Source organism: Hypanus sabinus, chromosome 11 (assembly GCF_030144855.1).
Source record: "Hypanus sabinus isolate sHypSab1 chromosome 11, sHypSab1.hap1, whole genome shotgun sequence".
NCBI classification, from domain to species: Eukaryota; Metazoa; Chordata; class Chondrichthyes; order Myliobatiformes; family Dasyatidae; genus Hypanus; species Hypanus sabinus.
The window spans coordinates 100134563-100159461 of NC_082716.1; the positions used below are offsets into that span (position 1 = coordinate 100134563).

Sequence of the window (24899 nt, forward strand, 5' to 3'; positions counted from 1 at the left end):
GGCTCGAAGGGCCAAATGGTCTACTTCTGCACCTATTGTCTATTGTCTAATGTCTATAATATTGTAGTAGACCAGCCGACGGCGGGGGGGAGGGGGGGGGTTAAACACGACGGAAATACAACGATACGCGAAGCAGGTTCCTTATGTCCAGTCTATTCCGCAATTTAGTTTTTGTGGCTCTCAGCACTTAGCTGCTGTCCCGCTTGCTCACGTTTTTTCTGCTGAGAAAACTCAACAGGTTTGTCTTTCAGTGCGGGGTGCTTGGACTCAGCGTGTTTGTGTTTAAATACAGGGTCCTTGGACTCGGGGTACCGAAGCAGTTTGGAGGGCTTCGTTGCCTCATTGGACAGCCTCTGGGCCCAAACTCCAGTCTCCCGCCCGCCCACCGCCAGACGCCTTGGTCAGGTGCGGCTGGTCGTGTGTGGGGTGAGAGGACAAGGTGAGGGCCAGAGGTTCCCGTGTCAGGGCCACAGTGGTCGCAGTCCAGAGAGAGCGACCGACTGAGCGAGGAATGCGACAGCCCCCCCTTGTAGGATCTATCGACCAACAGATGTTTGGCTCGAGGGATGACTTTCAGCAGATCGCAGTGAGGTAGCTGCTCTGCTACTTACGAAACCCTGAGCCCGAATTAGGTCGTCTGCCAATATGTTAGTACTGGGTTCCCCACGAACATTCAGTGTGCTAAACAGGTTTAGAGGCGGCGCCCATCTGTCCGCACTCCAGGCCTGTAGAAACTGCACTTTTCGCCGGCCGCAGGAGGTGGCCAGTTACCCGAGGCCAACCAGTGATCCCTGGCGCGAGGGTATCACTGCGTTTAGACAACCGATGACCTCGTGTGGGTTCAAGTTCAACAGTCGGCATGACAGGGAATGAGGAAAGGTGCAGCTGACTCATATCGTTTCATATGGCCAAACGGAGCTACACGCATATGCACTGGGCAGAAAGAACGGAACTAAAACCCCGCAACCCGGAAACAATCTCTCAACAGTATTTGTGTATTTATTTTTCATTTTTTTCGGGATCTACTGGGAAAGTCTCAAAGATCGATCAGTCGATCGCGATTGACGGGTTGGCGACCACTATTCTAGAGCATGTCACAACCTATGATATAGTGCCTAATGTCAATCTAACCCTTCCCTCCCACCCAGCCCTCTCTTTTCCTATCATCCATGTGCCAATCGAAGATTGTATCTGCCTCTAGCACCACCCCTAACACCCAACACTCTGACTCTTTGTAAAAACCTAACTCCAACATCCCCCCTATGCTTTCTTCCAATTACCTTAAAATAATCACAGTCGGAATCAGAATCAGGTTTAATACCACTGGCATATGTCGAGAAATTTGTTGTCCTTGCAGCAGCTGTACAATAACATAATAATACAGAAAAAACATCTGTGAAATACATTTATATATATAATCGTTAAATTAAATTGTTGATGAAATAAAAATAAAAAAGTAGTGAGATAGTCTTCATGGATTCAATGTCCATTCAGAAATTGGATGGCAGAGGTGAAAAAGCAGTTCCTAATTTATTGAGTGTGTGCCTTCAGGCTTCTCTACCTCCTCCCTGATGTTAACAGTGAGAAGGGGACATGTCCTAGCTGATGGGGGTCCTTAATGCTGCATTTTGAGGCATCGCTCCTTGAAAATATCCTAAATTGATGGAGACTAGTGCCCATGATGGAACTGACTAAGTTTAAGCTCTCTTAGCTTATTTCGATACTGAGTAGCAGCCCAAACCCGCCACCCTGCTGCACTAGACAATGATGTAGCCAGTTAGAATGCTGTCCGCGGTACACTTGTAGAAATTTGCCTTTGGTGACATACCAAATCTCAAACTCCCAAAGAAATATCGCCACTGTCCTGACCTTCTTTGTAGCTGCCTTGATATATTGAGCCCAGGACAGATCCTCAGAGATGTTGACACTGAAAGCAAAATTGCTCGCTTTCTATCATCCATGCGCTAATATAAGAGTTGCCTATGTACCTGCCTACAGCACCACTCTTGGTGGAGCATTCCACGCACCCACCACTCCCACTCTTAGTGTAAAAACCCACCTCTGACACCCTCCAAAATTAGTGGATAGTGTAGAAAACTGGCAGAGAATACAGTGCGATATAGATCAGTTGCAGATATAGGCAGAAAAATGGGAGATAGAGTTTAACCTGGATAAACGTGAGGTGTTATTCCTGGGTAAGGCAAGTGCAAGGAGGCAAAGGTCCATAACAGTGTTGCTGAGCAGGGAGATCTTGGGATCCAAGTTCATAGCTCCTTGAAAGTGGCTACACAGTTTGATAGGGTGGCGAAGGAGGCTTATGGAACGCTTGGTTCCATATTCAAGGAACTGAGTTCAGAAGTCAAGAGGTGATGTTGCAATTTCATAAAACGCTGGTTAGGCCTCATCTGAAGTACTGCATATTGTTCTGGTTGCCCCTCTGTAGGAAGGATGGGCATTGTGTAGTTAGGAGGGATTAGCTTTTTTGGGTTTTTAGATCTGCCACCTCTGTGGGGAATCAGAGATAGGTACTAAATGTTGGTAATGTCCGCAGACCAAACAATAAACAGAAGAAAATGAAAAAGGTGGCTTCCGGTCAGCGTTGCATGCTCGTAGATATCCTGCTTAAATCTCCCGCAGTCAAGGGCAGCCTGCAGCACATCTGAGACCAGCTTTGCAGTGGGTGACAATGTTGAATGGAGGTGTAAAGAGTTCATCTAAAAATAAACAATAGATCTGAGATGTGAAGAAGTGTGCTAATTAATTTCACACGTGAAACAGGCTGTGATCTAGAAAATTAGTTCAAATCCCACCATGATGATTTCAAAATGTAAATTCTGCTTTGGAAGCTGGTGTTAGTAGAAGTGAGGAGAATTGTAAGGTTGTTAAAAAAAAACAACTGATTTGCTTCATAACAGCCACATATACAGTACACTGAGTTAACGTTCATGGTCTTCTGCAGCTGGAGCCCATCCATTTCGAAGTTCGATGTGTTGTGTGTTCAGAGACTCTCTTCTGCACACCACTGTGGTAACATGCGCTATTTTAGTTACTGTCACCTTCCTGTCAGCTGGAACCTCTCTGGCCATTCTCCTCTGACCTCTGTCATTAACAAGGCATTTTCACCCAAAGATCTACCAGTCACTGGATGGTTTCTTTCGGGTGGGGGGGGGGGAGGGTTTGTACCATTCTCTGTAAACCCTAGAGAATATTTTGCATGAAAATCCCAAGAGAATAGCACTTTCATGAGATACTCGTTGCCCCGTCTGGCATCAACAATGATTCCATGGTCAAAGTCAGTGCAATCACATTTCTTCCCGTTCTGATGTTTGGTCTGAACAACAGCTGAACCTTTTGATCATATCTGTATGCTTTTATGCATTGGCTTGCTGCCCGTGTAATTGGCTGATTAAAGGTTTCCCTTAACGAACAGGTGTACCTAATAAAGTGACCACTGAGTGTATAGATTAGAATATAATCAACAAGAGGAGACCAGGCTAGCTGTCTCCTTTTACCTATAGCACCAATCAGTAAAATCATGGCTGCTCTAATCTTGGCCCCACCAACACTTCTGACTTGTCTCCCCTAACACCACAACTCCCTTAGAGTTTAAATGTTTACCAGTCTTGTCTTACATGTCTGCCCTTACACAACTTACTGAGCTAGAGAAAACCAAAGGTTCTTGACCCTCAGATCTTGCCCCTAAGTGGGGCATCCCTTATCTGAAACCAGGACTACAGATGTACTGTGGAAAACTTCTAACTGGTTGCATCTCTGTCTGATATGCAGAGGCCACTGCACAAGATTGGAAAAAGCTGCAGAGTTGTAAACTCAGTCAGCTCCATCATGGGCACTAACCTCCCCAGCATCCAGGACACCTTCAAAAGTCAATGCCTCAGAAAGGCAGTGTTCATCATGAAGGAGCCCATCACCTAGGACATGCCATCTTCTCGTTCCTACCACGAAGGAGTTAGGTTCAGAGCTTGAAGACACACACTTGATATTTTAGTAGTAGCTTCTTCCCCTCCACCATCAGATTTCTGAATGGACAATGAACTACACCAAGATGAGGGTTATCCTAAGGTTAAAGAGTTCTGAGGACATATAGTCTACAACAGTCTCTGTGGCCCACCATCTAGGACCCATCTACATTAATCCCATTCTTCCAGCGTTGGAATACCATGACATCCATAAAACCCATGGCCTAACTAGGGAGAGCCAGCATGGCAGGTCGTGTCTTACCTATTTGCTTGAGTTTTTTGACAATGTGGTGAGAGAGATTGATGAAGGTACATGGATGTTGTTTATATGGATTTCAGTAAGGAGTCTGACAATGTCCCTCATGACAGTCTAATCCAGAGGATTAAGATGCATGGAGTCCTTGAAGAATGGGCTATTTGCATTCAGAACTGGATTTCACATTGATGACAGAGGGTAGTGGTGAAGGGACTCTTTTGAGCTGGAGGTCTGTAACTAATGGAGTTCCGCAGGGATCTGTACAGGGACCTCAGCTGTTTGTGATGTATGTAAGTGACCTGGAAGAAAATGTAGATGGGCGGGTGAGTAAGTTTGGAATGGGTGGAGTTGTGGATACTGTAGAGATTGGCAAAGAATACAGCACGATACAGATCAGTTGAGGATATGGGTAGAGAAATGGTAGTTGGAGTTTAGCCCAGATAAATGTGAGGTGTTGCACCTTGGTAGAGCAAATGCAAGGAGACAGTACACTATTAAGAGCAAAACCCTTAACAGTGTTGCTGAACACAGAGAGCTTGTGAGAGCCCCTTGAAAGTGGCTACACAGGTCAACAGGGTAGTTCAGAAAGCTTACAGAATGGTTGCTTTTATTAGTTGAGGTTTTGAGTTCAAAAGTCAAGAGGTGATGTTGCAATTTTATAAATTTCTGGTTGGGCCACATCTGGAGTATTGCATACAGTTCTGGTTGTCCCACTATAGGAAGGATACTGAGGATTTGCAGAGGGTGAAGAGGAGGTTTACCAGGATGCTGCCTGATTTAGAGGGTATATGCTGTCATGAGAGGCTGGATAAACTTGAGTTGTTTTCTCTGGAATGTTGGAGGCTGAGGGGAGATCTGATAGTCTGAGAGGCATAGACAAAGTGGACAGAGGGTATTTGTTTCCCAGAGTTGAAATGTCTAATACCCGAGGGCAAGTATTGAAGGGGAGAGGGGGTAGGTTCAAAGAGAATGTGAGGGGTATGTTTTTTACTCAGAGAGGGGTGGATACCTGGCATGGTGGTAGAAGCAGATACATTAGAGATGTTTGGATTAGCACATGGATGTGAGGAAGTAGAGGGATACAGACAGGATGTAGGCAGGAAGGATTGGAGATTGGGTGTTTTTGATTTACTCTTCAGCTGGTTTGACATGTGTGGGCCGATTGGCCTGTTCCTGTAGAACTGCTGTATGTTCTACGAGTGCGACATTTCAATGAAGCATCTAATTACTGCGTAAATTTATGAGAGTCTCTGCCTCCTTCGGTATCTCAGGAATTTTATTTCAGATATCAGTCTCTTCTGGGTGAAAAAAGAATTCTTCCTCAGACTCCTATGCTGTCTTGCTACTCTGCAGGAGAAATTACTGATTGCCAGCTCTGTTAATTTAACAGTACCACAACAGGCCCCTCCAGCCAATGAGCCTGTGTCAGCCAGTTTTACCCTTGTGACCAATCACCTTACTAAACTGTTATGTTTTTGGAATGTGGAAGGAAACTGGAGCACTTGGAGGAAACCCACACAGTCACGAAGAGAATGTACTTTCAGACAAATTAAACAGGTCGCTGTGACTGTAATAGCGATACACAAACTGCTATATTACTATGTCCCCAAAATTATGCTTTCATGATCATGTCGATTCTCCCTTCACTTCTCAGATCCAAGGAAATCTATTCCAGCCCATACATTCCTGTTCCAGATCTCATTCAATCTACAAGGATAGATCTGAGCTACACTTTTCCACCCTGTTCCTACCACTCTCCGGTCCCTAAAGATTTCAATGTAGCAAGGAAAGGCATCCTAGTGAAGTAAAATATTTTATCTCCCCACTCTTTCATTCTCACAGTTGTTAGTTCCTGGAGCTACTTCCGCAATACCGCTGCAGGAGGCACCTTCACCAGAAGGACTTGACTGGTGAGAGTAGGTTGCTCAACGAGCCATTGCCAACAACACCCACATCCCAAAAGATGAATTAAAAACATAAAGACTATTTTTTTTCTGTAGAGGCAAAAAACAGGGATATTTAAATTAATTGGGAAAAGGATGAGGAGGAATAGAAGAAAGGTGTTTCCACCCTGTGGTCATTATGCACAGGATGTCCATCAGACCATAAGATATAGCAGCAGAATTAGGCAAGTCTACTCTGCCATTTGGCTGATTCATTTCCCTCTCAGTATCAATCTTCTGCCTTCTCCCCATATCCCTTCATGCCCCGACAAATCAAAAACTTATCAACTTCTGTCTTAAATGGACCCAACGACTTGGCCTCCACTGCCACCTGTGGCAATCAATTCCACAGATTCAGCACCATTTGGCTAAAGAAATTTCTCCTCATCTCCTTTCTAAATGGACCCCCACCAAAGGAAATATTCTCTCCGCATTCACTCTAAAAAAAGTTTCAAGGTTTCACTTAATTGTCAAAGTATGCATATACAATACAATTCTGCTATTTGTCTTCTCCAGATATCCATTAAATACAGAATGACTATGCACGTTGATGAAAGAAGAGACATTAACTCTCCACACACCACACCCCCCTGGCATGAAAAAGAAACAAAAATCGCATACTAGAAAATCCCCCCTCCCCACAGCAAAAAGCAGCTACCCCTACCGGCCCCTACATATAACACCCCCTGAACTGCTCCCTTGCTGAAAAGAACAGCGATAGCAGCACCAAACCCCCAACACCCCCCTTACAAGCAAAAATTAGCAGATCACCCACTCGCCAATTGGCTGCAAAATAGTAAACACCAAAACACTGAAGGAAACCTCTACCGAGACCTGTCAATATTCACGAGGGCTCAATGAGATCCCTCCCCCCCACCTTTCATTCTTCCGAATTCTAGCAAGTAGATCCTATACAGTAATGTTTTCACTCCTGGAGTCACTCTCGTGAACATCCTCTGAATGATCTCCAATGTCAGCAAAGCCTTGCAGAAGCTGTCGTGGACACAGAAAGCCTCATCGTATTCAAAGAGCAGCTGGATGAGAACTTATATTGTGGAGATCGAGAGAGGCTTCTGACCAAGAGGTCGGCATTGAGGATAAAGCTGTTTAAATCCTTACCAGTCACTATGGGCATCTGGTCCTTTGAGTCTCCTCCACAAAATCTGTCAAAGGAGTAGCGCACACAAAATGCTGAAGGAGCTCAGCAGGTCTGGCAGCATCCACGGAAGTGAATTAACAGTCAACATTTTGGATCGAGAATCTTCTTCAGGACTGAAAAGGAAGGTGGAAGTTGCCAGAATAAAAAAAGTAGGGGAAGGAGGATTGCTGGAAGGTTATAGGTAAAACCAGGTGAATGGGAAAGTTCAAGGGCTGGAGAACAAGGAACCTGATTGGAGAGGGCAATGAACAGTAGGAGATAGGAAAGAAGGAGTGGCAGTGGCCCGGGGGAAGTAATAGGTAGGTGAGAAGAGGCAAAAGGTCAGAATGGGAGGGGTAATTAGTTTACCACTAGGAGAAATTGATATTCATGCCATCTGGTTGGAGGCTACCCAGAGCAAATAGAAGTTGTTGCTCCTCCACACTGAGAGTAACCTTATCTTGGCACAAGGGGCGGTAATGGTCTGACATGCTGCAACTGGAATGGGAATCAGAATTAAAATGTTTAGCCATGGTAATGGCTCTTTGACACTCCAAACCTCAGGCAAACCAATTCCCATTGAGTAGACGGGAGTGACAGCCAATGCTAAGTTGGCGCTGGAGTTGAGTTGGCCAGGTGAGCCTCACCTTTAGTGATAGGGGCATCAGGAGCAGTGAGTAGGTGTATGGTGACTGTATGATGAAAGTTGGTGTGTGACAAATGTAGAGGAACCAAGGGGAAAATCTTCTGCACCGCGTCCTTGGAGTATCGAATAGCGATAAGTCGTGAGACCCCCGAGAACGAGTTCTATTTCCGCAAAGAACCAAAGTCAGCATGTAACTCCAGGTCAGGGTCTTCAAGAGAGCCCTGAAAGGGAAAAATAGAGATATTAAAGATAGAAATAGAGCTGTTTCTGAAGATGCAAGCCATCAGACGCCATCATCCTCCTAAGCTCCGCCCTCATATGTAATTTTTTAAAAGCGGTGCGTGATAAGGCAACTCCATGCTGACTTTCATGATCAGCAGCCCTAAATTCATCAGATACACCAAAAAGTATTCAGGGTGCAAAATTTCTGTTGTCCGGCATATTTGTTTAGAGAGGGAATGGATTTCAAATGAGAGACCGGAGCATCAGAGGAATGCTGGCAATTTGCAAGTTGGGTGTAGTGTCTTTGTTCTTCGACCTTCACACTGATGTTCTTGACACTCAACATTGAGTTCTTATTGACTAAATACCTTGATCTCTACCCTTGGCATTTAATTAACATGGGAAGAGGTTATAGTCTAACACTTTTTATTTAAGACATACAAATGTTTCACTTAATTAACCTACTAAATCTGTTATTTCTGTTGAGATTTGAAATTTACATAGAAGTGTTTTAAATTTTAATTTTAATTCTGTTTGTCAAAACAAAGCACCAGCTGATCTGTCTGGATGAAATGAACGGTGAAGAGGCATCTGCCTCAAATTGTTTGGCAAACTGGGAGATGCAGATCTCAAATTTCTCAGCAATTAGAACCACCTACCCACAACTTCCTGATAATTGTTCCAGGCTAGGTGGTTCTCCAGTGCCTTCATGCATCTTACCTCACTCTGGATCTCTCCATATTTGCTTCATCCATGGTCTTCTGACCTCTCTATCAGATTCTCCGTCTTCCAGCCCTTTATCTCTCAGTCAATCTCCCAGCTCTTTATTTCACCCCTCCATCTCTCCTGTTTTCACTTATCACCTGCTACTGTACTTCTTCCTCACCTCCTTACTCTGACTTCTCCCCTTCCACTCCAGTCCTTTCTAGTCTTGGCCCAAAATGTTGACTGTTTATTCTTTTCCATAGATGCTGAGTTCCTCCAGTGTCCTTTGTGTGTTGCTTTAGATTAGCTTTATTTTTTTTAATGAGGTCTTTTGGTTTTTTCTTGTTTAGAGGCTGCCTGTAAGGAGATGATCCTCAAGGATGTATGTATTATCCATCTCTGAGGTCAGTGTTGCTGATGGATGTTGCGTCCCAGCTGTCTACATGATATGCAAGTCAGGGCAGTATGATATGGAGAGCAAGCTGTTGCTCATGCAGCAGCCTCTCCCTGTCCATGCAGCTGATGAACTTAAAGGAGCGGCAGAGACTGATACAGTTTGGCACCAGTGACATCGCAAGAGTTGCCAGTCAGCATTGAACTCAACATAAAACTGCCTTAGGGACTCCAGGAATCCCTCGGAGTTTACTCCTGAAGCCTTCTCCGTGAGTGCGTATAGATGCAAGGCAGTGGAGGTTTCAGATCAGAGTTTTCCTTCTTCTAGATAAGCTACCAACCATAGCAGACTAGCCCTTTATTAGCCTGAAAAGACTGGTTTTAAGGTGCCAGTAACCAGTCTTTGCCCCTTCTCCTATCAGTAGAAACGTTCCACCAGGATTAGTAGCTAAGCCACATGTGGAGGCCAGGAGCCGGACTTGGTTGTCAGAGGCTATTTGAGACACAGGCCAACGGGAGCATTTAATAGATAGTGGGAGCTTATCGCCACTACCTCCCAGGCTATTCGTAATTTGACAATAAATGTACTTCATACTTTGCACTGTCATGTGTACATTGAAATATATGGTGAAATGCTTTGTTTTGCATCAGCGAACAGCACAGGCCGACGATGTGCTGGGGGCAGCCCACATGTCACCACGCTTCCGGCAGCTGTGTAGCATGCCCACAGCTTACCAACCCTAACCTGCATGTCTTTGGAATGTGGGAGGAGACCCACGCCGTCACAGGGAGAATGTATAAACTCCTTACAGACCGCAGCGGGAATCACTGTAATGTGATTACGCTAACCTCTACCATGCAGAGGGGAGCCCAGTGCTCAGTGTGGCAGAACCCCACCTCAGTGGCAAAATCCTCCATGTTCACCAGTAATAACAGTGAGTTAACTTCAGCGTCCTGGGCACCATAGCCATCAGTGAGACTTAGTTGCAGGGAGGACAGGACAGGCAGCCCAGCATTCTACATTTTTTTTGCTTTGGTCATGGTAGAGCAGGAGGTATTTAAAGGGGGAGGGCTGAGATTACTAGTCAGGGAAATTGCCATGCCAGTGCTCAGACAGAACAGGCCGGAGAGCTTGTCTACTGAGGCAATATGGGTGGAACTAAGAAAGGTATGACCACATTAATGGGGCTATTTTATAAACCACCCACTGGTCAGTGGAATTTAGAGGAGCAAATTTGCAGAGAGATCGTATGTTGTGAAAGTAGGTGATTTTAACTTTCTCCATATTGACTGGGATTCCCATACTGTAAAAGGACCTGGTGAGATAAAGTTCATCAAATATGTTCAGGAAAGCTTCTTTAATCAGTATGTAGATACCACAATGAGAGATTGTGCAACACTTGATCTGCTATTAGGGGCTAAGACAGGGAGGTCTCCCCTCGTTTCACACCTGTGACCTCAACTGCAGGTGAATATCACAGATATTCTCCAAACCAGATCATGACACCTTGCCCATCAACAAACCTCTATCTCAATGATCCTCCTGAAACCCTCCGGCTTCAGCCAAAAACACACGTCTCTGGCCCCCAAACCACCGGTGTCCAGTTGGGCTTCTAAAGGTTTGAAGAGTGGATTATCCGACAATACGATGATATTTTTAGTGCCGTGGAAACGCAACACAGACTGTTAAGTTTTGGTTTGAGTGCAATTGCGTAAGCAGCTCTAACCATAGCTCTCATTGTGGGTTGAATTAGATTTTCCACCGGCTCAGCTGACGCATAAAACAAAGGGTTTGAGAGGTGTGGGTGGGTGTGATGAATCCCCTGGTACCTTCCCAATGATTAGAGCCTGGTGCCGATCTGCAGTTTGTGTGGAGCCAGGGATCAAATAGACAGCAGAGCTCACCATGGGAAGGAGCACAAGAGAGAGCAACACATTTCAAACTCATGCCCCCTCTCATACCTTCCTTCCCAGACAAATGGAGATCGGTGTGCTGTGCAGAGGGGGGAGTTGTAGTGATTCATTTCTGTGGCCTTGTGATCTTACTGGTCGGAAGTGGCTGTGGGGCAGAATCTGGGATGTCCTTCTTGTTGGGACCGGCAGAAGACGAAATGGCACTAGGTAAACGTACAGAATGTCAAGGTGTGACACTACAGTAAGTAAAGGTGTATATCACCTGCCCCGGTCTGGTGTACAGGAGGTCAGGGAGTGAGTCACCTGCCCCGGTCTGGTGTACAGGAGGTCAGGGAGTGAGTCACTTGCCCCGGTCTGGAGTACATGAGGTCAGGGTGTGTCTCACCTGCCCCGGTCTGGTGTACAGGAGGTCAGGGAGTGAGTCACTTGCCCCGGTCTGGAGTACATGAGGTCGGGTGTGTCTCACCTGCCCCGGTCTGGTGTACAGGAGGTCAGGGAGTGAGTCACTTGCCCCAGTCTGGTGTACAGGAGGTCAGGGAGTGAGTCACTTGCCCCGGTCTGGAGTACATGAGGTCAGGGTGTGTCTCACCTGCCCCGGTCTGGTGTACAGGAGGTCAGGGAGTGTGTCACCTGCCCCGGTCTGGTGTACAGGAGGTCAGGGTGTGTCTCACCTGCCCCGGTCTGGTGTACAGGAGGTCAGGGAGTGAGTCACCTGCCCCGGTCTGGTGAACAGGAGGTCAGGGTGTGTCTCACCTGCCCCGGTCTGGTGTACAGGAGGTCAGGGAGTGAGTCACCTGCCCCGGTCTGGTGAACAGGAGGTCAGGGAGTGAGTCACCTGCCCCGGTCTGGTGTACAGGAGGTCAGGAAGTGAGTCACCTGCCCCGGTCTGGTGTACAGGAGGTCAGGGAGTGTGTCACCTGCCCCGGTCTGGTGTACAGGAGGTCAGGGTGTGTCTCACCTGCCCCGGTCTGGTGTACAGGAGGTCAGGGAGTGAGTCACTTGCCCCGGTCTGGAGTACATGAGGTCAGGGTGTGTGTCACCTGCCCCGGTCTGGTGTACAGGAGGTCAGGGAGTGTGTCACCTGCCCCGGTCTGGTGTACAGGAGGTCAGGGTGTGTGTCACCTGCCCCGGTCTGGTGTACAGGAGGTCAGGGAGTGAGTCACCTGCCCCGGTCTGGTGAACAGGAGGTCAGGGAGTGAGTCACCTGCCCCGGTCTGGTGTACAGGAGGTCAGGGAGTGTGTCACCTGCCCCGGTCTGGTGTACAGGAGGTCAGGAAGTGAGTCACCTGCCCCGGTCTGGTGTACAGGAGGTCAGGGAGTGTGTCACCTGCCCCGGTCTGGTGTACAGGAGGTCAGGGTGTGTGTCACCTGCCCCGGTCTGGTGTACAGGAGGTCAGGGTGTGTGTCACCTGCCCCGGTCTGGTGTACAGGAGGTCAGGGAGTGTCTCACCTGCCCCGGTCAGGTGTACAGGAGGTCAGGGAGAGTCTCACCTGCCCCGGTCTGGTGTACAGGAGGTCAGGGAGAGTCTCACCTGCCCCGGTCTGGTGTACAGGAGGTCAGGGAGAGTCTCACCTGCCCCGGTCTGGTGTACAGGAGGTCAGGGTGTGTGTCACCTGCCCCGGTCTGGTGTTCAGGAGGTCAGGGAGTGAGTCACCTGCCCCGGTCTGGTGTACAGGAGGTCAGGGAGTGAGTCACCTGCCCCGGTCTGGTGTAAAGGAGGTCAGGGAGTGTGTCACCTGCCCCGGTCTGGTGTACAGGAGGTCAGGGAGTGAGTCACCTGCCCCAGTGTGGTGTAAAGGAGGTCAGGGAGTGTGTCACCTGCCCCGGTCTGGTGTACAGGAGGTCAGGGAGAGTCTCACCTGCCCCGGTCTGGTGTACAGGAGGTCAGGGAGTGAGTCACCTGCCCCGGTCTGGTGTTCAGGAGGTCAGGGAGTGAGTCACCTGCCCCAGTCTGGTGTACAGGAGGTCAGGGAGTGAGTCACTTGCCCCGGTCTGGTGTACAGGAGGTCAGGGAGTGAGTCACCTGCCCCGGTCTGGTGTACAGGAGGTCAGGAGTGTCTCACCTGCCCCGGTCTGGTGTACAGGAGGTCAGGGAGAGTCCCACCTGCCCCGGTCTGGTGTACAGGAGGTCAGGGAGTGTGTCACCTGCCCCGGTCTGGTGTACAGGAGGTCAGGGTGTGTGTCACCTGCCCCGGTCTGGTGTACAGGAGGTCAGGGAGTGAGTCACCTGCCCCGGTCTGGTGAACAGGAGGTCAGGGAGTGTCTCACCTGCCCCGGTCAGGTGTACAGGAGGTCAGGGAGTGTGTCACCTGCCCCGGTCTGGTGTACAGGAGGTCAGGAAGTGAGTCACCTGCCCCGGTCTGGTGTACAGGAGGTCAGGGAGTGTGTCACCTGCCCCGGTCTGGTGTACAGGAGGTCAGGGTGTGTGTCACCTGCCCCGGTCTGGTGTACAGGAGGTCAGGGTGTGTGTCACCTGCCCCGGTCTGGTGTACAGGAGGTCAGGGAGTGTCTCACCTGCCCCGGTCAGGTGTACAGGAGGTCAGGGAGAGTCTCACCTGCCCCGGTCTGGTGTACAGGAGGTCAGGGAGAGTCTCACCTGCCCCGGTCTGGTGTACAGGAGGTCAGGGAGTGAGTCACCTGCCCCGGTCTGGTGTGCAGGAGGTCAGGGTGTGTCTCACCTGCCCCGGTCTGGTGTACAGGAGGTCAGGGAGAGTCTCACCTGCCCCGGTCTGGTGTACAGGAGGTCAGGGAGTGTCTCACCTGCCCCGGTCTGGTGTACAGGAGGTCAGGGAGTGAGTCACCTGCCCCGGTCTGGTGTACAGGAGGTCAGAGAGTGTGTCACCTGCCCCGGTCTGGTGTACAGGAGGTCAGGGTGTGTGTCACCTGCCCCGGTCTGGTGTACAGGAGGTCAGGGAGTGTGTCACCTGCCCCGGTCTGGTGTACAGGAGGTCAGGGTGTGTGTCACCTGCCCCGGTCTGGTGTACAGGAGGTCAGGGAGTGTCTCACCTGCCCCTGTCAGGTGTACAGGAGGTCAGGGAGTGAGTCACCTGCCCCGGTCTGGTGTACAGGAGGTCAGGGAGAGTCTCACCTGCCCCGGTCTGGTGTACAGGAGGTCAGGGAGAGTCTCACCTGCCCCGGTCTGGTGTACAGGAGGTCAGGGAGAGTCTCACCTGCCCCGGTCTGGTGTACAGGAGGTCAGGGTGTGTGTCACCTGCCCCGGTCTGGTGTTCAGGAGGTCAGGGAGTGAGTCACCTGCCCCGGTCTGGTGTACAGGAGGTCAGGGAGTGAGTCACCTGCCCCGGTCTGGTGTAAAGGAGGTCAGGGAGTGTGTCACCTGCCCCGGTCTGGTGTACAGGAGGTCAGATAGTGAGTCACCTGCCCCGGTCTGGTGTAAAGGAGGTCAGGGAGTGTGTCACCTGCCCCGGTCTGGTGTACAGGAGGTCAGGGAGTGAGTCACCTGCCCCGGTCTGGTGTTCAGGAGGTCAGGGAGTGAGTCACCTGCCCCGGTCTGGTGTACAGAAGGTCAGGGAGTGAGTCACTTGCCCCGGTCTGGTGTACAGGAGGACAGGGAGTGTCTCAGCTGCCCCGGTCTGGTGTACAGGAGGTCAGGGAGTGTCTCACCTGCCCCGGTCTGGTGTACAGGAGGTCAGGGAGTGAGTCACTTGCCCCGGTCTGGTGTACAGGAGGTCAGGGAGAGAGTCACCTGCCCCGGTCTGGTGGACAGGAGGTCGGGAGTGTCTCACCTGCCCCGGTCTGGTGTACAGGAGGTCAGGGAGAGTCTCACCTGCCCCGGTCTGGTGTACAGGAGGTCAGGGAGTGTCTCACCTGCCCCGGTCTGGTGTAAAGGAGGTCAGGGAGTGTCTCACCTGCCCCGGTCTGGTGTACAGGAGGTCAGGGAGTGTCTCACCTGCCCCGGTCTGGTGTACAGGAGGTCAGGGTATGTGTCACCTGCCCCGGTCTGGTGTACAGGAGGTCAGGGAGTGAGTCACCTGCCCCGGTCTGGTGTACAGGAGGTCAGGGAGTGTCTCAGCTGCCCCGGTCAGGTGTACAGGAGGTCAGGGAGTGAGTCACCTGCCCCGGTCTGGTGTACAGGAGGTCAGGGAGTGTCTCACCTGCCCCGGTCTGGTGTACAGGAGGTCAGGGAGTGAGTCACCTGCCCCGGTCTGGTGTACAGGAGGTCAGGGTGTGTCTCACCTGCCCCGGTCTGGTGTACAGGAGGTCAGGGAGAGTCTCACCTGCCCCGGTCTGGTGTACAGGAGGTCAGGGTGTGTGTCACCTGCCCCGGTCTGGTGTACAGGAGGTCAGGGAGTGTCTCAACTGCCCCGGTCAGGTGTACAGGAGGTCAGGGAGTGAGTCACCTGCCCCGGTCTGGTGTACAGGAGGTCAGGGAGAGTCTCACCTGCCCCGGTCTGGTGTACAGGAGGTCAGGGAGAGTCTCACCTGCCCCGGTCTGGTGTACAGGAGGTCAGGGAGAGTATCACCTGCCCCGGTCTGGTGTACAGGAGGTCAGGGTGTGTGTCACCTGCCCCGGTCTGGTGTTCAGGAGGTCAGGGAGTGAGTCACCTGCCCCGGTCTGGTGTTCAGGAGGTCAGGGAGTGAGTCACCTGCCCCGGTCTGGTGTACAGGAGGTCAGGGAGTGAGTCACTTGCCCCGGACTGGTGTACAGGAGGACAGGGAGTGTCTCACCTGCCCCGGTCTGGTGTACAGGAGGTCAGGGAGTGTCTCACCTGCCCCGGTCTGGTGTACAGGAGGTCAGGGAGAGTCTCACCTGCCCCGGTCTGGTGTACAGGAGGTCAGGGTGTGTGTCACCTGCCCCGGTCTGGTGTACAGGAGGTCAGGGAGTGTCTCACCTGCCCCGGTCAGGTGTACAGGAGGTCAGGGAGTGAGTCACCTGCCCCGGTCTGGTGTACAGGAGGTCAGGGAGAGTCTCACCTGCCCCGGTCTGGTGTACAGGAGGTCAGGGAGAGTCTCACCTGCCCCGGTCTGGTGTACAGGAGGTCAGGGAGAGTATCACCTGCCCCGGTCTGGTGTACAGGAGGTCAGGGTGTGTGTCACCTGCCCCGGTCTGGTGTTCAGGAGGTCAGGGAGTGAGTCACCTGCCCCGGTCTGGTGTACAGGAGGTCAGGGTGTGTCTCACCTGCCCCGGTCTGGTGTACAGGAGGTCAGGGAGAGTCTCACCTGCCCCGGTCTGGTGTACAGGAGGTCAGGGTGTGTGTCACCTGCCCCGGTCTGGTGTACAGGAGGTCAGGGAGTGTCTCACCTGCCCCGGTCAGGTGTACAGGAGGTCAGGGAGTGAGTCACCTGCCCCGGTCTGGTGTACAGGAGGTCAGGGAGAGTCTCACCTGCCCCGGTCTGGTGTACAGGAGGTCAGGGAGAGTCTCACCTGCCCCGGTCTGGTGTACAGGAGGTCAGGGAGAGTATCACCTGCCCCGGTCTGGTGTACAGGAGGTCAGGGTGTGTGTCACCTGCCCCGGTCTGGTGTTCAGGAGGTCAGGGAGTGAGTCACCTGCCCCGGTCTGGTGTTCAGGAGGTCAGGGAGTGAGTCACCTGCCCCGGTCTGGTGTACAGGAGGTCAGGGAGTGAGTCACTTGCCCCGGTCTGGTGTACAGGAGGACAGGGAGTGTCTCACCTGCCCCGGTCTGGTGTACAGGAGGTCAGGGAGTGTCTCACCTGCCCCGGTCTGGTGTACAGGAGGTCAGGGAGTGAGTCACTTGCCCCGGTCTGGTGTACAGGAGGTCAGGGAGTGAGTCACCTGCCCCGGTCTGGTGGACAGGAGGTCGGGAGTGTCTCACCTGCCCCGGTCTGGTGTACAGGAGGTCAGGGAGAGTCTCACCTGCCCCGGTCTGGTGTACAGGAGGTCAGGGAGTGTCTCACCTGCCCCGGTCTGGTGTAAAGGAGGTCAGGGAGTGTCTCACCTGCCCCGGTCTGGTGTACAGGAGGTCAGGGAGTGTCTCACCTGCCCCGGTCTGGTGTACAGGAGGTCAGGGTATGTGTCACCTGCCCCGGTCTGATGTACAGGAGGTCAGGGAGTGAGTCACCTGCCCCGGTCTGGTGTACAGGAGGTCAGGGAGTGTCTCACCTGCCCCGGTCAGGTGTACAGGAGGTCAGGGAGTGAGTCACCTGCCCCGGTCTGGTGTACAGGAGGTCAGGGAGTGTCTCACCTGCCCCGGTCTGGTGTACAGGAGGTCAGGGAGTGAGTCACCTGCCCCGGTCTGGTGTACAGGAGGTCAGGGTGTGTCTCACCTGCCCCGGTCTGGTGTACAGGAGGTCAGGGAGAGTCTCACCTGCCCCGGTCTGGTGTACAGGAGGTCAGGGTGTGTGTCACCTGCCCCGGTCTGGTGTACAGGAGGTCAGGGAGTGTCTCACCTGCCCCGGTCAGGTGTACAGGAGGTCAGGGAGTGAGTCACCTGCCCCGGTCTGGTGTACAGGAGGTCAGGGAGAGTCTCACCTGCCCCGGTCTGGTGTACAGGAGGTCAGGGAGAGTCTCACCTGCCCCGGTCTGGTGTACAGGAGGTCAGGGAGAGTATCACCTGCCCCGGTCTGGTGTACAGGAGGTCAGGGTGTGTGTCACCTGCCCCGGTCTGGTGTTCAGGAGGTCAGGGAGTGAGTCACCTGCCCCGGTCTGGTGTAAAGGAGGTCAGGGAGTGTGTCACCTGCCCCGGTCTGGTGTAGAGGAGGTCAGGGAGTGAGTCACCTGCCCCGGTCTGGTGTTCAGGAGGTCAGGGAGTGAGTCACATGCCCCGGTCTGGTGTACAGGAGGTCAGGGTGTGTGTCACCTGCCCCGGTCTGGTGTACAGGAGGTCAGGGAGAGTCTCACCTGCCCCGGTCTGGTGTACAGGAGGTCAGGGTGTGTGTCACCTGCCCCGGTCTGGTGTACAGGAGGTCAGGGAGTGAGTCACCTGCCCCGGTCTGGTGTACAGGAGGTCAGGGTGTGTCTCACCTGCCCCGGTCTGGTGTACAGGAGGTCAGGGAGAGTCTCACCTGCCCCGGTCTGGTGTACAGGAGGTCAGGGTGTGTGTCACCTGCCCCGGTCTGGTGTACAGGAGGTCAGGGAGTGTCTCACCTGCCCCGGTCAGGTGTACAGGAGGTCAGGGAGTGAGTCACCTGCCCCGGTCTGGTGTACAGGAGGTCAGGGAGAGTCTCACCTGCCCCGGTCTGGTGTACAGGAGGTCAGGGAGAGTCTCACCTGCCCCGGTCTGGTGTACAGGAGGTCAGGGAGAGTATCACCTGCCCCGGTCTGGTGTACAGGAGGTCAGGGTGTGTGTCACCTGCCCCGGTCTGGTGTTCAGGAGGTCAGGGAGTGAGTCACCTGCCCCGGTCTGGTGTACAGGAGGTCAGGGTGTGTCTCACCTGCCCCGGTCTGGTGTACAGGAGGTCAGGGAGAGTCTCACCTGCCCCGGTCTGGTGTACAGGAGGTCAGGGTGTGTGTCACCTGCCCCGGTCTGGTGTACAGGAGGTCAGGGAGTGTCTCACCTGCCCCGGTCAGGTGTACAGGAGGTCAGGGAGTGAGTCACCTGCCCCGGTCTGGTGTACAGCAGGTCAGGGAGAGTCTCACCTGCCCCGGTCTGGTGTACAGGAGGTCAGGGAGAGTCTCACCTGCCCCGGTCTGGTGTACAGGAGGTCAGGGAGAGTATCACCTGCCCCGGTCTGGTGTACAGGAGGTCAGGGTGTGTGTCACCTGCCCCGGTCTGGTGTTCAGGAGGTCAGGGAGTGAGTCACCTGCCCCGGTCTGGTGTTCAGGAGGTCAGGGAGTGAGTCACCTGCCCCGGTCTGGTGTACAGGAGGTCAGGGAGTGAGTCACTTGCCCCGGTCTGGTGTACAGGAGGACAGGGAGTGTCTCACCTGCCCCGGTCTGGTGTACAGGAGGTCAGGGAGTGTCTCACCTGCCCCGGTCTGGTGTACAGGAGGTCAGGGAGTGAGTCACTTGCCCCGGTCTGGTGTACAGGAGGTCAGGGAGTGAGTCACCTGCCCCGGTCTGGTGGACAGGAGGTCGGGAGTGTCTCACCTGCCCCGGTCTGGTGTACAGGAGGTCAGGGAGAGTCTCACCTGCCCCGGTCTGGTGTACAGGAGGTCAGGGAGTGTCTCACCTGCCCCGGTCTGGTGTAAAGGAGGTCAGGGAGTGTCTCACCTGCCCCGGTCTGGTGTACAGGAGGTCAGGGAGTGTCTCACCTGCCCCGGTCTGGTGTACAGGAGGTCAGGGTATGTGTCACCTGCCCCGGTCTGATGTACAGGAGGTCAGGGAGTGAGTCACCTGCCCCGGTCTGGTGTACAGGAGGTCAGGGAGTGTCTCACCTGCCCCGGTCAGGTGTACAGGAGGTCAGGGAGTGAGTCACCTGCCCCGGTCTGGTGTACAGGAGGTCAGGGAGTGTCTCACCTGCCCCGGTCTGGTGTACAGGAGGTCAGGGAGTGAGTCACCTGCCCCGGTCTGGTGTACAGGAGGTCAGGGTGTGTCTCACCTGCCCCGGTCTGGTGTACAGGAGGTCAGGGAGAGTCTCACCTGCCCCGGTCTGGTGTACAGGAGGTCAGGGTGTGTGTCACCTGCCCCGGTCTGGTGTACAGGAGGTCAGGGAGTGTCTCACCTGCCCCGGTCAGGTGTACAGGAGGTCAGGGAGTGAGTCACCTGCCCCGGTCTGGTGTACAGGAGGTCAGGGAGAGTCTCACCTGCCCCGGTCTGGTGTACAGGAGGTCAGGGAGAGTCTCACCTGCCCCGGTCTGGTGTACAGGAGGTCAGGGAGAGTATCACCTGCCCCGGTCTGGTGTACAGGAGGTCAGGGTGTGTGTCACCTGCCCCGGTCTGGTGTTCAGGAGGTCAGGGAGTGAGTCACCTGCCCCGGTCTGGTGTAAAGGAGGTCAGGGAGTGTGTCACCTGCCCCGGTCTGGTGTAGAGGAGGTCAGGGAGTGAGTCACCTGCCCCGGTCTGGTGTTCAGGAGGTCAGGGAGTGAGTCACATGCCCCGGTCTGGTGTACAGGAGGTCAGGGAGTGAGTCACTTGCCCCGGTCTGGTGTACAGGAGGACAGGGAGTGTCTCACCTGCCCCGGTCTGGTGTACAGGTGGTCAGGGAGTGTCTCACCTGACCCGGTCTGGTGTACAGGAGGTCAGGGAGTGAGTCACCTGCCCCGGTCTGGTGTACAGGAGGTCGGGAGTGTCTCACCTGCCCCGGTCTGGTGTACAGGAGGTCAGGGAGAGTCTCACCTGCCCCGGTCTGGTGTACAGGACGTCACGGAGTGTCTCACCTGCCCCGGTCTGGTGTACAGGAGGTCAGGGTGTGTGTCACCTGCCCCGGTCTGGTGTACAGGAGGTCAGGGAGTGAGTCACCTGCCCCGGTCTGGTGTACAGGAGGTCAGAGAGTGTGTCACCTGCCCCGGTCTGGTGTACAGGAGGTCAGGGAGTGTCTCACCTGCCCCGGTCTGGTGTACAGGAGGTCAGGGTGTATGTCACCTGCCCCGGTCTGGTGTACAGGATGTCAGGGAGAGTCTCACCTGCCCCGGTCTGGTGTACAGGAGGTCAGGGTGTGTGCCACCTTCCCCGGTCTGGTGTACAGGAGTTTCAGGGTGTGTGTCACCTGCCCCGGTCTGGTGTTCAGGAGGTCTGGGAGTGTCTCACCTGCCCCGGTCTGGTGTACAGGAGGTCAGGGAGTGTCTCACCTGCCCCGGTCTGGTGTACAGTATGTCAGTGAGTGAGTCACCTGCCCCGGTCTGGTGTACAGGAGGTCAGGGTGTGTGTCACCTGCCCCGGTCTGGTGTACAGGAGGTCAGGCTGTGTGTCACCTGCCCCGGTCTGGTGTACAGGAGGTCAGGGTGTGTGTCACCTGCCCCGGTCTGGTGTACAGGATGTCAGGGAGTGTCTCACCTGCCCCGGTCTGGTGTACAGGAGGTCAGGGAGTGTCTCACCTGCCCCGGTCTGGTGTACAGGAGTTCAGGGAGTGTCTCACCTGCCCCGGTCTGGTGTACAGGAGGTCAGGGAGTGAGTCACCTGCCCCGGTCAGGTGTACAGGACGTCAGGGTGTGAGTCACCTGCCCCGGTCTGGTGTACAGGAGGTCAGGGAGTGTCTCACCTGCCCCGGTCTGGTGTACAGGAGTTCAGGGAGTGTCTCACCTGCCCCGGTCTGGTGTACAGGAGGTCAGGGAGTGAGTCACCTGCCCCGGTCAGGTGTACAGGACGTCAGGGTGTGAGTCACCTGCCCCGGTCTGGTGAACAGGAGGTCAGGGAGTGTCTCACCTGCCCCGGTCTGGTGTACAGGAGGTCAGGGTGTGTGTCACCTGCCCCGGTCTGGTGTACAGGACGTCATGGTGCTAGCCCCATGCTGATGTCCTTTGTTCACCTGTATCTCTGAAAGTTGTTGTAAGCTGTGGTGCCAGTTCTTTCCCCGTCCACTCGCCTGGTGCTGTAATGAGCAGAGAGAAGCAAATGCAATTTGTGGAGATGCGTGTTGCTGCTGTATAAAACAAATGAATAATAAACTAATTTTAGCTCAGCACAGCATATTTATCAGCGGATCGGAGAGAGCCCCTGGGGACTGTGAGCAAGCCATTCTCCTGTATGTGCAAAGCATGGTGATTGTCTGTGAGGAAGGTGGGCAGTTTACAGGATGGGGCAACTGTAGACATGAGGTGGGGTGGGATCTGCCTGTGATCTCAGTGCGGGAATCCCCGCAGTGGACATCAGCTAAACGAAAAACCCACAAAGCTTCCTAGCGGTCAGTTCTGTCCCTCTGCTTGCTGGTAGCTGTTCCCACTAGATTTATTAAACATCAGATGAGCTGAAGGAAAGCAGAATTATTGACCAAAACAGTCAATACAAATGTGAGCTTAAGTGTTTATTTGCGATATCTGATTGCAAATTTTGTGTATCATTTGCAGAAGGGCGGCTTCCAGATGTCTGTTTCTCCAATTTGTGGGAAACATTTCAGCCAGTTCCTACTCTGCGCAGGTTAACATTGAACTGACTTCCTGTACACCCAACCAGAGCAGGTAACACACACTCTGACCTCCTGTACACACAACCAGAGCAGGTGACACACACCCTGACCTCCTGTACACACAACCTTTGCAGGTGACACACACACTGACCTCCTGTACACACAAGCTTTGCAGGTGACACACACTCCGACCTCCTGTACAAACAACCGGAGCAGCTGACACACACCCTGACCTCCTGTACACACAACCTGAGCAAGTGACGCACACCCTGACCTCCTGTACACACAACCTGAGCAGGTGACACACACCCTGACCTCCTGTACACACAACCAGAGCAGGTGACACACACCCTGACCTCCTGTACACACAACCTGAGCAGGTGACACAAACCCTGACCTCCTGTACACACAACCTGAGCAGGTGACACACACCCTGACCTCCTGTACACACAGCCTCAGCAGGTGACACACACCCTGACCTCCTGTACACACAACCAGAGCAGGTGACACACTCCCTGACCTGTACACACAACCTGAGCAGGTGACACAAACTCTGACCTCCTGTACACACAACCTCAGCAGGTGACACACACCCTGACCAGCTGTACATACAAACTTTGCAGTTGACACACACCCTGACATGTACACACAACCTGAGCAGGTGACACACACCCTGACCTCCTGTACACACAACCTTTGCAGGTGACACACACTCTGACCTCCTGTACACACAACCGGAGCAGCTGACACACACCCTGACATCCCGTACACACAACCTGAGCAAGTGACACACACCCTGACCTCCTGTACACACAACCTGAGCAGGTGACACACACCCTGACCTCCTGTACACATAACCTGAGCAGGTGACACAAACCCTGACCTCCTGTACACACAACCTTTGCAGGTGATACACACTCTAACCTCCTGTAAACACTACCTGAGCAGGTGACACACACCCTGACCTCCTGTACACCCAACCAGAGCAGGTAACACACACCCTGACCTCCTGTACACACAACCTTTGCAGGTGACACACACTCTGACCTCCTGTACACACAACCTGAGCAGCTGACACACACCCTGACCTCCTGTACACACAAGCTTTGCAGGTGACACACACCCTGACCTCCTGTACACACAGCCTCAGCAGGTGACACACACCCTGACCTCCTGTACACACAACCAGAGCAGGTGACACACTCCCTGACCTGTACACACAACCTGAGCAGGTGACACAAACTCTGACCTCCTGTACACACAACCTCAGCAGGTGACACACACCCTGACCAGCTGTACATACAAACTTTGCAGTTGACACACACCCTGACATGTACACACAACCTGAGCAGGTGACACACACCCTGACCTCCTGTACACACAACCTTTGCAGGTGACACACACTCTGACCTCCTGTACACACAACCTGAGCAGCTGACACACACCCTGACCTCCTGTACACACAACCTTTGCAGGTGACACACACTCTGACCTCCTGTACACACAACCGGAGCAGCTGACACACACCCTGACATCCTGTACACACAACCTGAGCAAGTGACACACACCCTGACCTCCTGTACACACAACCTGAGCAGGTGACACACACCATGACCTCCTCAACACACAACCAGAGCAGGTGACACACACCCTGACCTCCTGTACACACAACCTGAGCAGGTGACACAAACCCTGACCTCCTGTACACACAACCTTTCCAGGTGATACACACTCTAACCTCCTGTAAACACAACCTGAGCAAGTGTCACACACCCTGACCTCCTGTACACACAACCTGAGCAGGTGACACACACCCTGACCTCCTGTACACCCAACCAGAGCAGGTAACACACACTCTGACCTCCTGTACACACAACCAGAGCAGGTGACACACACCCTGACCTCCTGTACACACAACCTTTGCAGGTGACACACACTTTGACCTCCTGTACACACAACCTGAGCAGCTGACACACACCCTGACCTCCTGTACACACAAGCTTTGCAGGTGACACACAATCTGACCTCCTGTACACACAACCGGAGCAGCTGACACACACCCTGACCTCCTGTACACACAACCTGAGCAGGTGACACACACCCTGAACTCCTGTACACACAACCTTTGCAGGTGACACACACTTTGACCTCCTGTACACACAACCTGAGCAGCTGACACACACCCTGACCTCCTGTACACACAAGCTTTGCAGGTGACACACAATCTGACCTCCTGTACACACAACCGGAGCAGCTGACACAAACCCTGACCTCCTGTACACACAACCTGAGCAGGTGACACACACCCTGACCTCCTGTACACACAGCCTCAGCAGGTGACACACACCCTGACCTCCTGTACACACAACCAGAGCAGGTGACACACTCCCTGACCTGTACACACAACCTGAGCAGGTGACACAAACTCTGACCTCCTGTACACACAACCTCAGCAGGTGACACACACCCTGACCAGCTGTACATACAAAATTTGCAGTTGACACACACCCTGACATGGACACACAACCTGAGCAGGTGACACAAACCCTGACCTCCTGTACACACAACCTTTGCAGGTGACACACACTCTGACCTCCTTTACACACAACCTGAGCAGCTGACACACACCCTGACCTCCTGTACACACAACCTTTGCAGGTGACACACACTCTGACCTCCTGTACACACAAGCTTTGCAGGTGATACACACTCTAACCTCCTGTAAACACAACCTGAGCAGCTGACACACACCCTGACCTCCTGTACACACAAGCTTTGCAGGTGA

At 53.2% G+C, this 24899-nt stretch overlaps 1 protein-coding gene across 7 annotated transcripts in view; it reads left to right on the forward strand.

Moving 5' to 3' along the window:
- LOC132402224 (leucine-rich repeat and fibronectin type III domain-containing protein 1-like protein) overlaps positions 1-24899 on the forward strand; it is a 622638-nt gene that overhangs the window by 281820 nt on the left and 315919 nt on the right. For 4 of the 7 annotated variants that reach the window (XM_059984980.1, XM_059984983.1, XM_059984985.1 and 1 more), the window contains one exon: positions 22056-22166. The exons of the other annotated variants lie outside the window; for them this stretch is intronic. The gene's annotated coding sequence lies outside the window, so the exon portion shown is untranslated. The remainder of the gene's footprint in view (positions 1-22055; positions 22167-24899) is intronic. 7 annotated transcript variants of the gene reach the window in all.